The 16,475-nt window shown below is 50.9% G+C and overlaps 1 protein-coding gene across 3 annotated transcripts in view; it reads left to right on the top strand.

The window, feature by feature from the left end:
* acsf3 (acyl-CoA synthetase family member 3) overlaps positions 1-16,475 on the top strand; it is a 197,530-nt gene that overhangs the window by 13,293 nt on the left and 167,762 nt on the right. The gene's annotated exons all lie outside the window — the stretch shown is intronic.

Genomic DNA, 16,475 nt, shown 5'->3' with positions numbered 1-16,475 from the left:
TCCAGTCTGTATCTCTGGATATTGTACAGTAAATGGAGTGAGGGTCCAGTCTGTATTTCTGGATATTGTACAGTAAATGGAGTGAGGGTCCAGTCTGTATCTCTGGATATTGTACAGTATATGGAGTGAGGGTCCTGTCTGTATCTCTGGATATTGTACAGTATATGGAGTGAGGGTCCAGTCTGTATTTCTGGATATTGTACAGTATATGGAGTGAGGGTCCTGTCTGTATCTCTGGATATTGTACAGTATATGGAGTGATTCCTGTCTGTATCTCTGGATATTGTACAGTATATGGAGTGAGGGTCCTGTCTGTATCTCTGGATATTGTACAGTATATGGAGTGAGGGTCCAGTCTGTATCTCTGGATATTGTACAGTATATGGAGTGAGGGTCCTGTCTGTATCTCTGGATATTGTACAGTATATGGAGTGAGATTCCTGTCTGTATCTCTGGATATTGTACAGTATATGGAGTGAGAGTCCAGTCTGTATCTCTGGATATTGTACAGTATATGGAGTGAGGGTCCTGTCTGTATCTCTGGATATTGTACAGTATACGGAGTGAGGGTCCTGTCTGCATCTCTGGATATTGTACAGTATATGGAGTGAGGGTCCAGTCTGTATCTCTGGATATTGTACAGTATATGGAGTGAGGGTCCAGTCTGTATTTCTGGATATTGTACAGTATATGGAGTGAGGGTCCAGTCTGTATCTCTGGATATTGTACAGTATACGGAGTGAGGGTCCTGTCTGTATTTCTGGATATTGCACAGTATATGGAGTGAGAGTCCAGTCTGTATCTCTGGATATTGTACAGTATATGGAGTGAGGGTCCTGTCTGTATCTCTGTATATTGTACAGTATACGGAGTGAGGGTCCTGTCTGTATCTCTGGATATTGTACAGTATATGGAGTGAGGGTCCAGTCTGTATTTCTGGATATTGTACAGTATATGGAGTGAGGGTCCTGTCTGTATCTCTGGATATTGTACAGTATATGGAGTGATTCCTGTCTGTATCTCTGGATATTGTACAGTATATGGAGTGAGGGTCCTGTCTGTATCTCTGGATATTGTACAGTATATGGAGTGAGGGTCCAGTCTGTATCTCTGGATATTGTACAGTATATGGAGTGAGGGTCCTGTCTGTATCTGTGGATATTGTACAGTATATGGAGTGAGATTCCTGTCTGTATCTCTGGATATTGTACAGTATATGGAGTGAGGGTCCTGTCTGTATCTCTGGATATTGTACAGTACATGGAGTGAGGGTCCAGTCTGTATCTCTGGATATTGTACAGTATATGGAGTGAGTGTCCTGTCTGTATCTTTGGATATTGTACAGTATATGGAGTGAGGGTCCAGTCTGTATCTCTGGGTATTGTACAGTATATGGAGTGAGGGTCCAGTCTGTATCTCTGGATATTGTACAGTATATGGAGTGAGATTCCTGTCTGTATCTCTGGATATTGTACAGTATATGGAGTGAGGGTCCAGTCTGTATCTCTGGATATTGCACAGTATATGGAGTGAGGGTCCTGTCTGTATCTCTGGGTATTGTACAGTATATGGAGTGAGGGTCCAGTCTGTATCTCTGGATATTGTACAATATATGGAGTGAGGGTCCAGTCTGTATCTCTGGATATTGTACAGTATATGGAGTGAGGGTCCAGTCTGTATCTCTGGATATTGTACAGTATATGGAGTGAGGGTCCTGTCTGTATCTCTGGGTATTGTACAGTATATGGAGTGAGGGTCCAGTCTGTATCTTTGGATATTGTACAGTATATGGAGTGAGGGTCCAGTCTGTATCTCTGGATATTGTGCAGTATATGGAGTGAGGGTCCAGTCTGTATCTCTGGATATTGTACAGTATATGGAGTGAGGGTCCAGTCTGTATCTCTGGATATTGTACAGTATATGGAGTGAGGGTCCTGTCTGTATCTCTGGGTATTGTACAGTATATGGAGTGAGATTCCTGTCTGTATCTCTGGATATTGTACAGTATATGGAGTGAGATTCCTGTCTGTATCTCTGGATATTGTACAGTATATGGAGTGAGGGTCCAGTCTGTATCTCTGGATATTGTACAGTATATGGAGTGAGGGTCCTGTCTGTATCTCTGGATATTGTACAGTATATGGAGTGAGATTCCTGTCTGTATCTCTGGATATTGTACAGTAAATGGAGTGAGGGTCCTGTCTGTATCACTGGATATTGTACAGTATATGGAGTGAGATTCCTGTCTGTATCTCTGGATATTGTACAGTATATGGAGTGAGGGTCCAGTCTGTATCTCTGGATATTGTACAGTATATGGAGTGAGGGTCCTGTCTGTATCTCTGGATATTGTACAGTATATGGAGTGAGATTCCTGTCTGTATCTCTGGATATTGTACAGTATATGGAGTGAGGGTCCTGTCTGTATCTCTGGATTTTGTACAATATATGGAGTGAGGGTCCAGTCTGTATCTCTGGATATTGTACAGTATATGGAGTGAGGGTCCTGTCTGTATCTCTGGATATTGTACAGTATATGGAGTGAGGGTCCAGTCTGTATCTCTGGATATTGTACAGTATATGGAGTGAGGGTCCAGTCTGTATCTCTGGGTATTGTACAGTATATGGAGTGAGGGTCCTGTCTGTATCTCTGGATATTGTACAGTATATGGAGTGAGTGTCCTGTCTGTATCTCTGGATATTGTACAGTATATGGAGTGAGATTCCTGTCTGTATCTCTGGATATTGTACAATATATGGAGTGAGGGTCCTGTCTGTATCTCTGGATATTGTACAGTATATGGAGTGAGGGTCCTGTCTGTATCTCTGGATATTGTCCAGTATATGGAGTGAGGGTCCTGTCTGTATCTCTGGATATTGTACAGTATGTGGAGTGAGGGTCCTGTCTGTATCTCTGGATATTGTACAGTATGTGGAGTGAGGGTCCTGTCTGTATCTCTGGATATTGTACAGTATATGGAGTGAGGGTCCTGTCTGTATCTCTGGATATTGTGCAGTATATGGAGTGAGGGTCCAGTCTGTATCTCTGGGTATTGTACAGTATATGGTGTGAGGGTCCAGTCTGTATCTCTGGGTATTGTACAGTATATGGAGTGAGGGTCCTGTCTGTATCTCTGGATATTGTACAGTATATGGAGTGAGGGTCCTGTCTGTATCTCTGGATATTGTCCAGTATATGGAGTGAGGGTCCTGTCTGTATCTCTGGATATTGTACAGTATATGGAGTGAGGGTCCTGTCTGTATCTCTGGATATTGGACAGTATATGGAGTGAGGGTCCTGTCTGTATCTCTGGATATTGTACAGTATATGGAGTGAGGGTCCTGTCTGTATCTCTGGATATTGTACAGTATTGTACAGTCTCATGGCCCTCCTGCCTTGGGCGCTATGGCGTTGGAAGGATGAATGAGAACGGGCAGAGACTGCTTGAGTTGTGTACCTATCATAACCTCTGCATCACCAACTCGTTCTTTCACACTAAACCCTGTCACCAGGTTTCATGGAGGCACCCAAGATCACGTCGTTGGCACCAGCTAGACCTCATTGTCACAAGGCGAGCCGCCTTAAACAGTGTTCAAATCACACGCAGCTTCCACAGTGCGGACTGCGACACCGACCACTCCCTGGTGTGCAGCAAGGTTAGACTCAGACCAAAGAAGTTGCATCATTCCAAGCAGAAGGGCCGCCCGCGCATCAACACGAGCAGAATTTCTCACCCACAGCTGTTACAAAAATTTCTAAATTCACTTGTAACAGCCCTTCAAAACACTCCCACAGGGGATGCTGAGACCAAGTGGGCCCACATCAGAGACGCCATCTATGAGTCAGCTTTGACCACCTACGGCAAAAGTGCGAAGAGAAATGCAGACTGGTTTCAATCTCATAATGAAGAGCTGGAACCTGTCATAGCCGCTAAGCGCATTGCACTTTTGAACTACAAGAAAGCCCCCAGCGATTTAACATCCGCAGCACTTAAAGCAGCCAGAAGTACTGCACAAAGAACAGCTAGGCGTTGCGCAAACGACTACTGGCAACACCTATGCAGTCATATTCAGCTGGCCTCAGACACCGGAAACATCAGAGGAATGTATGATGGCATGAAGAGAGCTCTTGGGCCAACCATCAAGAAGATCACCCCCCTCAAATCTAAATCGGGGGACATAATCACTGACCAACGCAAACAGATGGACCGCTGGGTTGAGCACTACCTAGAACTGTACTCCAGGGAGAATGCTGTCACTGAGACTGCCCTCAATGCAGCCCAGCCTCTACCAGTCATGGATGAGCTGGACATACAGCCAACCAAATCGGAACTCAGTGATGCCATTGATTCCCTAGCCAGCGGAAAAGCCCCTGGGAAGGACAGCATTACCCCTGAAATAATCAAGAGTGCCAAGCCTGCTATACTCTCAGCACTACATGAACTGCTATGCCTGTGCTGGGACGAGGGAGCAGTACCCCAGGACATGCGCGATGCCAACATCATCACCCTCTATAAAAACAAAGGTGACCGCGGTGACTGCAACAACTACCGTGGAATCTCCCTGCTCAGCATAGTGGGGAAAGTCTTTGCTCGAGTCGCTCTGAACAGGCTCCAGAAGCTGGCCGAGCGCGTCTACCCTGAGGCACAGTGTGGCTTTCGTGCAGAGAGATCGACTATTGACATGCTGTTCTCCCTTCGTCAGATACAGGAGAAATGCCGTGAACAACAGATGCCCCTCTACATTGCTTTCATAGATCTCACCAAAGCCTTTGACCTCGTCAGCAGACGTGGTCTCTTCAGACTACTAGAAAAGATCGGATGTCCACCAAAGCTACTAAGTATCATCACCTCATTCCATGACAATATGAAAGGCACAATTCAACATGGTGGCTCCTCATCAGAGCCCTTTCCTATCCTGAGTGGTGTGAAACAGGGCTGTGTTCTCGCACCCACACTTTTTGGGATTTTCTTCTCCCTGCTGCTTTCACATGCGTTCAAATCCTCTGAAGAAGGAATTTTCCTCCACACAAGATCAGGGGGCAGGTTGTTCAACCTTGCCCGTCTAAGAGCGAAGTCCAAAGTACGGAAAGTCCTCATCAGAGAACTCCTCTTTGCTGACGATGCTGCTTTAACATCTCACACTGAAGAATGCCTGCAGAGTCTCATCGACAGGTTTGCGTCTGCCTGCAATGAATTTGGCCTAACCATCAGCCTCAAGAAAACAAACATCATGGGGCAGGATGTCAGAAATGCTCCATCCATCAATATTGGCGACCACGCTCTGGAAGTGGTTCAAGAGTTCACCTACCTAGGCTCAACTATCACCAGTAACCTGTCTCTAGATGCAGAAATCAACAAGCGCATGGGTAAGGCTTCCACTGCTATGTCCAGACTGGCCAATAGAGTGTGGGAAAATGGCGCACTGACACGGAACACAAAAGTCCGAGTGTATCAGGCCTTTGTCCTCAGTACCTTGCTCTACGGCAGCGAGGCCTGGACAACGTATGCCAGCCAAGAGTGACGTCTCAATTCATTCCATCTTCGCTGCCTTCGGAGAATACTTGGCATCAGGTGGCAGGACTATATCTCCAACACAGAAGTCCTTGAAGCGGCCAACACCCCCAGCTTATACACACTACTGAGTCAGCGGCGCTTGAGATGGCTTGGCCATGTGAGCCGCATGGAAGATGGCAGGATCCCCAAAGACATATTGTACAGCGAGCTCGCCACTGGTATCAGACCCACCGGCCGTCCATGTCTCCGTTATAAAGACGTCTGCAAACGCGACATGAAATCGTGTGACATTGATCACAAGTCGTGGGAGTCAGTTGCCAGCATTCGCCAGAGCTGGCGGGCAGCCATAAAGACAGGGCTAAATTGTGGCGAGTCGAAGAGACTTAGTAGTTGGCAGGAAAAAAGACAGAGGCGCAAGGGGAGAGCCAACTGTGCAACAGCCCCAACAAACAAATTTCTCTGCAGCACCTGTGGAAGAGCCTGTCACTCCAGAATTGGCCTTTATAGCCACTCCAGGCGCTGCTTCACAAACCACTGACCACCTCCAGGCGCGTATCCATTGTCTCTCGAGATAAGGAGGCCCAAAAGAATGGAGTGAGGGTCCAGTCTGTATCTCTGGGTATTGTACAGTATATGGAGTGAGGGTCCTGTCTGTATCTCTGGATATTGTCCAGTATATGGAGTGAGGGTCCTGTCTGTATCTCTGGATATTGTACAGTATATGGAGTGAGGGTCCTGTCTGTGTCTCTGGATATTGGACAGTATATGGAGTGAGGGTCCAGTCTGTGTCTCTGGATATTGGACAGTATATGGAGTGAGGGTCCTGTCTGTATCTCTGGATATTGTACAGTATATGGAGTGATGTTTGTGTATGTATCTGCTGTTGTTGAATGTAGAATGGGATGTTTTGATGGTTTCTTGATGACTTTCTATGTTACTGTCCCAAGTTCAGGGAGATGATCTGATTTGAGCTTCAGTCTGTCATCCCAGCTAACAATCGAGAAGTTTAACTGCCTCAGAAACTATTTTGGCATTTCTACCTCAGCCAGCAGTCCTTGTTTCCGTGACTGGCTGTAATTATATTGGAGAGAATAACAGAAATTATAACAGATTTGTTTCTTTGTTTGCTGTGTTTTGTGTGGGTTGCCCTGTTTTCTCACTGATGATTAATAGCAGAGTGATCTGGTGCCTCAGTCACTGTTAATGGCTGAGAATGAGTTCGGCATCAGTCCTGGTACATGAACTGATTGTAATGCATGGGGCGCGCTCTGCCAAAGCACTGCAGTGGTGGCTTATGACTGGAATTACTCATGTCGAAGGATAGAGCAGCATGAGAGCATGTGGCTCCTCCATCTGTTGAAGACTGTTGATTGATTGCTCTCTGTAGCTGAGCTCTTGATGGCGCTGGTTGGCAACACAGCTGGATCAATGAACGGACATTGAGCAATGAAGCTGTATCAGGGTCTTGGCGCGTTACTTAAAACCAGTGGGGTGATTGGCAGGAAAGGGAAGAGAGAGATTGCAATCTCGGATGATGTGTGATGACATTGCAGGTGTCTGTGGGCTGAGAGGCTTTGGTAGTCTGTTTCTGATGTGGAAGCAGTGAGCAGGCTTTTCTTGGCCGTTTCTCTGGTGAGACTGTGTCAGTGAAGGACGCAAATTGCTTTGCAGCAGCTTCCTCTTGGACCCTGAAGTGTTTGACAGATACTTCAGAAGGGAAAAATAGCTAACGCTAAGTTTTAGCTTCAGGGTACCGCAGTCGGCTTGTATGACCTCATTGCAGAGTATTGTTTTCCCTTGTAATTGCTCTATAATTAAATACAGATTTACAGAATATATGCTACAGAATAATTGGGACCTGGGACCGAGATAATTTCAGCATTTTCTGCAAAGGTGAAGTTTTGCTGTTTGTGATCAGTCCCTGAACTTGACATTGAATGAAAGTCTTTGACTCAGTCCCTGTGATTGATTGCTTCATGCACTGTATACTGCAAACTCGAAGTCATGTATTTTAAAAGGACTTGCCTTTTCCCACAAAAATCAATCTGATGAATGACAAGTTAATTTGTTTTTAATGGTGTGAGGTGAGGGAAAAATGTTGACAAGGACACCGGGAAAACTCACTGCTCCTCTTTGAATAGTATCATGGCTTCTTGAATCTGTAAATGAACCAATGAAATCTGCAGGTGGGGCCTGGTTTTGACGTCTTTCTGAGGCGCAGACCTCCTTCTGTAGTGCAGCACTCCCTCAGTACTGACCCTCCCGACAGTGCAGCACTCCCTCAGTACTGACCCTCCCGACAGTGCAGCACTCCCTCAGTACTGACCCTCCGACAGTGCGGCACTCCCTCAGTACTGACCCTCCGACAGTGCAGCACTCCCTCAGTACTGCCCCTCCGACAGTGCGGCACTCCCTCAGTACTGACCCTCCGACAGTGCGGCACTCCCTCAGTACTGACCCTCCGACAGTGCAGCACTCCCTCAGTACTGACCCTCAGACAGTGCAGCACTCCCTCAGTACTGCCCCTCCGACAGGACAGCACTCCCTCAGTACTGACCCTCAGACAGTGCAGCACTCCATCAGTACTGACCCTCCCGACAGTGCAGCACTCTGTCAGTACTGACCCTCCGACAGTGCAGCGCCTCCTCAGTACTGACTCTCCCGACAGTGCGGCACTCCCTCAGTACTGACCCTCTGACAGTGCAGCACTCCCTCACTGCTGACCCTCCGACAGTGCAGCACTCCCTCAGTACTGACCCTCCGACAGTGCAGCACTCCCTCAGTACTGACCCTCCCGACAGTGCAGCACTCCCTCAGTACTGACCCTCCCGACAGTGCAGCACTCCCTCAGTACTGCCCCTCCGACAGTGCGGCACTCCCTCAGTACTGCCCCTCCGACATGCGGCACTCCCTCAGTACTGACCCTCCTACAGTGAGGCACTCCCTCAGTACTGACCCTCCGACAGTGCAGCACTCCCTCAGTACTGACCCACTGACAGTGCAGCACTCCCTCAGTACTGACCCTCCGACAGTGCAGCACTCCCTCAGTACTGACCCTCCGACAGTGCAGCACTCCCTCAGTACTGACCGTCCCGACAGTGCAGCACTCCCTCAGTACTGACCCTCCGACAGTGCAGCGCCTCCTCAGTACTGACTCTCCCAACAGTGCAGCACTCCCTCAGTACTGACTCTCCGACAGTGCAGCACTCCCTCAGTACTGACCCTTCGACAGTGTAGCACTCCCGCATTACTGCCCCTCCGACAGGACAGCACTCCCTCAGTACTGACCCTCTGACAGTGCAGCACTCCCTCAGTACTGACCCTCAGACAGTGCAGCACTCCCTCAGTACTGACCCTCCGACAGGACAGCACTCCCTCAGTACTGACCCTCTGACAGTGCAGCACTCCCTCAGTACTGACCCTCAGACAGTGCAGCACTCCACCAGTACTGACCCTCCGACAGTGCAGCACTCCATCAGTACTGACCCTCCGACAGTGCAGCACTCCATCAGTACTGACCCTCCGACAGTGCAGCACTCCCTCAGTACTGACCCTCCGACAGTGCAGCGCCTCCTCAGTACTGACTCTCCCGACAGTGCGGCATTCCCTCAGTACTGACCCTCTGACAGTGCAGCAATCCCTCACTGCTGACCCTCCAACAGTGCAGCACTCCCTCAGTACTGACCCTCTGACAGTGCAGCATTCCCTCAGTACTGACCCTCTGACAGTGCAGCACTCCCTCAGTACTGACCCTCTGACAGTGCAGCATTCCCTCAGTACTGACCCTCTGACAGTGCAGCACTCCCTCACTGCTGACCCTCCGACACTGCAGCGCTCCATCAGTACTGCCCCTCCGACAGTGTAGCACTCCATCAGTACTGACCCTCCGACAGTGCAGCACTCCCTCAGTACTGCCCCTCCGACAGTGTAGCACTCCCTCAGTACTGACCCTCCGACAGTGCAGCGCCTCCTCAGTACTGACCTTCCCGACAGTGCGGCACTCCCTCAGTACTGACCCTCAGACAGTGCAGCACTCCCTCAGTACTGACCCTCAGACAGTGCAGCACTCCCTCAGTACTGACCCTCCGACAGTGCAGTGCTCCCTCAGTGCTAACCCTCCGACAGTGCAGCGCTCGCTCAGTGCTGACCTTCCGACAGTGCAGCACTCCCTCAGTACTGACCCTACGACAGTGCAGCGCTCCCTCAGTGCTGACCCTACGACAGTGCAGCGCTCCCTCAGTGCTGACCCTCCGACAGTGCAGCGCTCCCTCAGTACTGACAAACCGACAGTGCAGCACTCCCTCAGTACTCATCCTCCGACAGTGCAGCACTCCCTCAGTACTGCCCCTCCGACAGTGCAGCACTCCCTCCGTACTCACCCTCCGACAGTGCAGCACTCCCTCAGTAGTGACCCTCTGACAGTGCAGCACTCCTTCAATACTGAACCTCCGACAGTGCAGTGCTCCCTCAGTGCTGACCCTTCGACAGTGCAGCACTCCCTCAGTACTGCCCCTCCGACAGTGCAGCACTCCCTCAGTACTGCCCCTCCGACAGTGCAGCACTCCTTCAATACTGAACCTCCGACAGTGCAGCACTCCCTCAGTACTGACCCTCCGACAGTGCAGCACTCCCTCAATACTGACCCTCCAACAGTGCAGCACTCCCTCAGTACTGCCCCTCCGACAGTGCAGCACTCCCTCAGTACTGCCCCTCCGACAGTGCAGCACTCCCTCAGTAGTGACCCTCTGACAGTGCAGCACTCCTTCAATACTGAACCTCCGACAGTGCAGCACTCCCTCAGTGCTGACTCTCCCGACAGTGCAGCACTCCCTCAGTACTGCCCCTCCGACAGTGCAGCACTCCCTCAGTACTGCCCCTCCGACAGTGCAGCACTCCCTCAGTACTGCCCCTCCGACAGTGCAGCACTCCCTCAGTACTGCCCCTCCGACAGTGCAGCACTCCTTCAATACTGCACCTCCGACAGTGCAGCACTCCCTCAGTACTGACCCTCCGACAGTGCAGCATTCCCTCAGTACTGACCCTCCGACAGGACAGCGCTCCCTCAGTACTGACCCACTGACAGTGCAGCACTCCCTCAGTACTGACCCTCTGACAGTGCAGCACTCCCTCAGTACTGACCCTCTGACAGTGCAGCAGTCCCTCAGTACTGACCCTCCGACAGGACAGCACTCCCTCAGTACTGACCCTTAGACAGTGCAGCACTCCCTCAGTATTGCCCCTCCGACAGTGCAGTGCTCCCTCAGTACTGACCCTCCGACAGTGCAGCAATCCCTCAGTGCTGACCCTCCGACAGTGCAGCACTACCTCAGTGCTGACCCTCCGACAGTGTAGCACTCCCTCAGTGCTGACCCTCCGACAGTGCAGCACTCCCTCAGTACTGACCCTCCGACAGTGCAGCACTCCCTCAGTACTGACCCTCCGACAGTGTAGCACTCCCTCAGTACTGCCCCTCCGACAGTGCAGTGTTCCCTCAGTACTGACCCTCTGACAGTGCAGTGTTCCCTCAGTGCTGACCCTCCGACAGTGCAGCACTCCCTCAGTGCTGACCCTCCGACAGTGCAGCACTCCCTCAGTACTGACCCTCCGACAGTGCAGCACTATCTCAGCACTGACCCTCCGACAGTGCAGCACCCTCAGTGCTGACCCTCCGACAGTGCAGCACTCCCTCAGTGCTGACCCTCCGACAGTGCGGCACTCCCTCAGTGCTGACCCTCCGACAGTGCAGCACTGCCTCAGTGCTGACCCTCCGACAGTGCAGCACTGCCTCAGTGCTGACCCTCCGACAGTGCAGCACTGCCTCAGTGCTGACCCTCCGACAGTGCAGCACTGCCTCAGTGCTGACCCTCCGACAGTGCAGCACTGCCTCAGTGCTGACCCTCCGACAGTGCAGCACTGCCTCAGTGCTGACCCTCCGACAGTGCAGCACTGCCTCAGTACTGACCCTCCGACAGTGCCGCACTCCCTCAGTACTGCCCCTCCGACAGTGCAGCACTCCCTCAGTACTGCCCCTCCGACAGTGCAGCACTCCCTCAGTACTGCCCCTCCGACAGTGCAGCACTCCCTCAGTACTGCCCCTCCGACAGTGCAGCACTCCCTCAGTAGTGACCCTCTGACAGTGCAGCACTCCTTCAATACTGAACCTCCGACAGTGCAGCACTCCCTCATTACTGACTCTCCCGACAGTGCATCACTCCCTCAGTACTGACCCTCCAACAGTGCAGCACTCCCTCAGTACTGCCCCTCCGACAGTGCAGCACTCCCTCAGTACTGCCCCTCCGACAGTGCAGCACTCCCTCAGTACTGCCCCTCCGACAGTGCAGCACTCCTTCAATACTGAACCTCCGACAGTGCAGCACTCCCTCAGTACTGACCCTCCGACAGTGCAGCATTCCCTCAGTACTGACCCTCCGACAGGACAGCGCTTTCTCAGTACTGACCCACTGACAGTGCAGCACTCCCTCAGTACTGACCCTCTGACAGTGCAGCACTCCCTCAGTACTGACCCTCTGACAGTGCAGCACTCCCTCAGTACTGACCATCTGACAGTGCAGCACTCCCTCAGTACTGACCCTCCGACAGGACAGCATTCCCTCAGTACTGACCCTTAGACAGTGCAGCACTCCCTCAGTATTGCCCCTCCGACAGTGCAGTGCTCCCTCAGTACTGACCGACAGTGCAGCAATCCCTCAGTGCTGACCCTCCGACAGTGCAGCAACACCTCAGTGCTGACCCTCCGACAGTGTAGCACTCCCTCAGTGCTGACCCTCCGACAGTGCAGCACTCCCTCAGTACTGACCCTCCGACAGTGCAGCACTCCCTCAGTACTGACCCTCCGACAGTGCAGTGTTCCCTCAGTACTGACCCTCCGACAGTGCAGTGTTCCCTCAGTACTGACCCTCCGACAGTGCAGCACTCCCTCAGTGCTGACCCTCCGACAGTGCAGCACTCCCTCAGTGCTGACCCTCCGACAGTGCGGCACTCCCTCAGTTCTGACCCTCCGACAGTGCAGCACTATCTCAGTACTGACCCTCCGACAGTGCAGCACCCTCAGTGCTGACCCTCCGACAGTGCGGTACTCCCTCAGTGCTGACCCTCCGACAGTGCGGCACTCCCTCAGTGCTGACCCTCCGACAGTGCGGCACTCCCTCAGTGCTGACCCTCCGACAGTGCGGCACTCCCTCAGTGCTGACCCTCCGACAGTGCGGCACTCCCTCAGTGCTGACCCTCCGACAGTGCGGCACTCCCTCAGTGCTGACCCTCCGACAGTGCAGCACTGCCTCAGTGCTGACCCTCCGACAGTGCAGCACTGCCTCAGTGCTGACCCTCCGACAGTGCCGCACTGCTTCAGTGCTGACCCTCCGACAGTGCAGCACTGCCTCAGTGCTGACCCTCCGACAGTGTAGCAATGCCTCAGTGCTGACCCTCCGACAGTGCAGCACTCCCTCAGTGCTGACCCTCCGACAGTGCAGCACTCCCTCAGTGCTGACCCTCCGACAGTGCAGCACTGCCTCAGTGCTGACCCTCCGACAGTGCAGCACTGCCTCAGTGGTGACCCTCCGACAGTGCAGCACTGCCTCAGTGCTGACCCTCCGACAGTGCAGCACTGCCTCAGTGCTGACCCTCCGACAGTGCAGCACTGCCTCAGTGCTGACCCTCCGACAGTGCAGCACTGCCTCAGTGCTGACCCTCCGACAGTGCAGCACTGCCTCAGTGCTGACCCTCCGACAGTGCAGCACTCCCTCAGTACTGACCCTCCGACAGTGCAGCACTCCCTCAGTACAGACCCTCCGACAGTGCAGCACTGCCTCAGTGCTGACCCTCCGACAGTGCAGCACTGCCTCAGTGCTGACCCTCCGACAGTGCAGCACTGCCTCAGTGCTGACCCTCCGACAGTGCAGCACTGCCTCAGTGCTGACCCTCCGACAGTGCAGCACTGCCTCAGTGCTGACCCTCCGACAGTGCAGCACTGCCTCAGTGCTGACCTTCCGACAGTGCAGCACTGCCTCAGTGCTGACCCTCCGACAGTGCAGCACTGCCTCAGTGCTGACCCTCCGACAGTGCAGCACTGCCTCAGTGCTGACCCTCCGACAGTGCAGCACTGCCTCAGTGCTGACCCTCCGACAGTGCAGCACTGCCTCAGTGCTGACCCTCCGACAGTGCAGCACTCCCTCAGTACTGACCCTCCGACAGTGCAGCACTCCCTCAGTACTGTCTCTCCAGTAATGCGTCACACTCTCATCACTGTACTTAAATGCCAGCCTAGTTATGTGCTCATGTCCTGGAGCGAGGTTTGAACCCACAGCCTTCTGATTCATACCAACTGAGCCAATTTGATGTTTGTTTTCCATAAAGTGATGTGAATAATCAGTGTTCCATCTTCAGTCTGAAGCAGTGAAGCCCCAGCTGAGGCGTTCTTGCTAATTGTGTTGTGGAACTTCTGTTCCCCGGCTTCCCTGATCGTACCCGATGTTTTGGAATGACTCGTTCTGCTCTTCAAATTATAATTGAAATAAAACAATTCATATTTTTAACTTAGAATTTGGTAATTTTTATCTTGTCGGCCTATTAAGTTGAGAGGAGCTCCAGAGCCTTGGAGTGCTGCAATATGGAGTGGTTGTCCCACTGTTCTGTGAACACTGGAGATGTTAGCTTCAGAGATCACTGGGAAAGGGATTGGGGTTTTGGGGCATTGAGGAGTGTTGTCTCACTGAGAGTTGTAGGAACTGGTTTCACAAGTGCTGGAATAGCAGTGTTAATGTGGTGGAGAGTGGAGCTGGCTGTGGGTGTGAGATCATTGGGGAGAAGGTTATAAAAGAAAGAAAGACTTGCATTTATATCACACCTTTCACAACCATTGGACGACCCAAAGCAGTTTACAGCCAATGAAATGTTGTAATGTAGGAAATGCAGCAGCCAGTTTGCTCACAGCAAACTCCCACAAAAAGTCATGTAATAATGACGAGGTTATATGTTTTTTGTGATGTTGGTTGTGGGATAAATATTGTCCAGGATACTGGGGAGAACTCCCCTGCTCTTCTTCCAAATAATACAGTGAGATCCTTTACATCCACTTGAGAGGGCAGATGGAGTCTCGGTTTAATGCTCATCCGAGAGATGGAACCTCAATACTGCACTGTGAATGTCAGCCTTGATAGTTGTGTTCAACTCCTAGAGTGCGACTTGAACCCACTACCTTCTGATTCCGAGGCTAGCGTGCCACCAGCTGAATCACAGCTGACACGCAAAATTTGCAGGATATAGGAATACTGGGAGCAATGGTTGGGGGAGTCAAGGGATCTGGGAGCAATGGAAGGTGGATGGTGGGGTTTGGCAACAATGGACTGGCTGCTGGGTTTTATCGTTATTGGCAGGGAATGCCCAGAACTACTTCTCGGCTCCTAGAGTCTGGAACCATTGTTAGTCGAGTCCCAGGATATAGGTGTAGCAGCATGTTCTGAAGGTCCTGCTGCGTGAAGGGTGTCTGACTGTATAGGAGATTGCAGAGAGTTGTTTTAGAGTCTGAGCATTGGAGGTAAGGTCTGGAACGATTGGGAGGTGTCCTGGCCAGTGCTGGCATTCCCTACATTACAACGTTGACCACACTTCAAAAAGTGCTTCATTACCTGTAAAGTGTTTTGGGACATTCTGAGGTTGTGAAAGGTGCTATAGAAATGCAAGTCTTTATTTCAGTGTTGGCAATTCTGGAATCAGGCAGGGATTAATGATGCATTTTGGAAGCAGACCTGGCAGATGAATTTTGGTGCAGACAAATGATATATTTTGAAAGGAAGCACGAGAAGAGACAATTTAAACGAAATGGTATAATTTTAAAAGGGATGCAGGAACAGGGAGATTTGGGGGTTCACGTACACAAATCTTGAAATGTAGCAGGACAAGTTGATAAAGCTGTTTTAAAAATGTATATGGGATCCTTGGCTATATAAATAAAGGCATAGAGTTCAAAAACAAGGAAGATATGCTGAACTTTTATAAATCACTGGTTTGGTCTCAACTAGAGTATTGTGTCCAATTCTGGGCACTGCACTGAAGGCCTTGGAGAAGGTGCAGAGGAGATTTACCGTTGTGGCGCAGTGGTTAGCACCGCAGCCTCACAGCTCCAGTGACCCAGGTTCAGTTCCGGGTATTGCCTGTGCAGAGTTTGCAAATTCTCCCTGTGACCGCATGGGTTTCCGCCGGGTGCTCCGGTTTCCTCCCACAGCCAAAGACTTGCAGGTTGATAGGTAAATTGGCCATTGTAAATTGCCCCTAGTGTAGGTAGGTGGTAGGGAATATGGGATTAATGTAGGATTAGTATAAAATGGGTGGTTGTTGGTCGGCCCAGACTCAGTGGGCCGAAGGACCAGTTTCAGTGCTGTATCTTTAAATAAATAAAATAAATAAGTACCAGGGATGAGGGACTTCATTTCCAAGGGGAGACTAGAAAAGCTGGATGGCCTCCTTAGAGCAGTGAAGGTTAAGGTGAGATTGAACAGAGGAATTCAAAACTTTGAGCGATTTTGAAAGAGTAGATAGGGAGTAACTTTCTCCAGTGGCAAAAGAATTGGTAACCAGAGGACACAGATTTAAGATAATTGGCAAAAGAACCAGAGTGCAGATAAGTGTTTATTTAACACAATAAATTGTTATGATCTGGAATGCACTGCCTGAAAGGGTGCTGGAAGCAGTTTAAATAGTAACCAAAGGGCAAATAGCAGCCAAAGACTTGCAGGTTGATGGGTAAATTGACCATTATAAATTGCCCCTAGTGTAGGTGGGTTGTAGGAGAATGGTGGGGATGTGGTAGGGAATATGGGATTAATGTAGGATTAGTATAAATCGGTGGTTGTTGGTCGGCACAGACTCGGTGGGCCGAAGGGCCTGTTTCAGTGCTGTATCTCTCTATGACTGTATGAGTAACATTCAGAAGGGAATTAGATA

Source organism: Heterodontus francisci, chromosome 17 (genome assembly GCF_036365525.1).
Source record: "Heterodontus francisci isolate sHetFra1 chromosome 17, sHetFra1.hap1, whole genome shotgun sequence".
Taxonomy (NCBI): domain Eukaryota; kingdom Metazoa; phylum Chordata; class Chondrichthyes; order Heterodontiformes; family Heterodontidae; genus Heterodontus; species Heterodontus francisci.
This window is presented reverse-complemented; position numbering and strand designations above follow the sequence as displayed.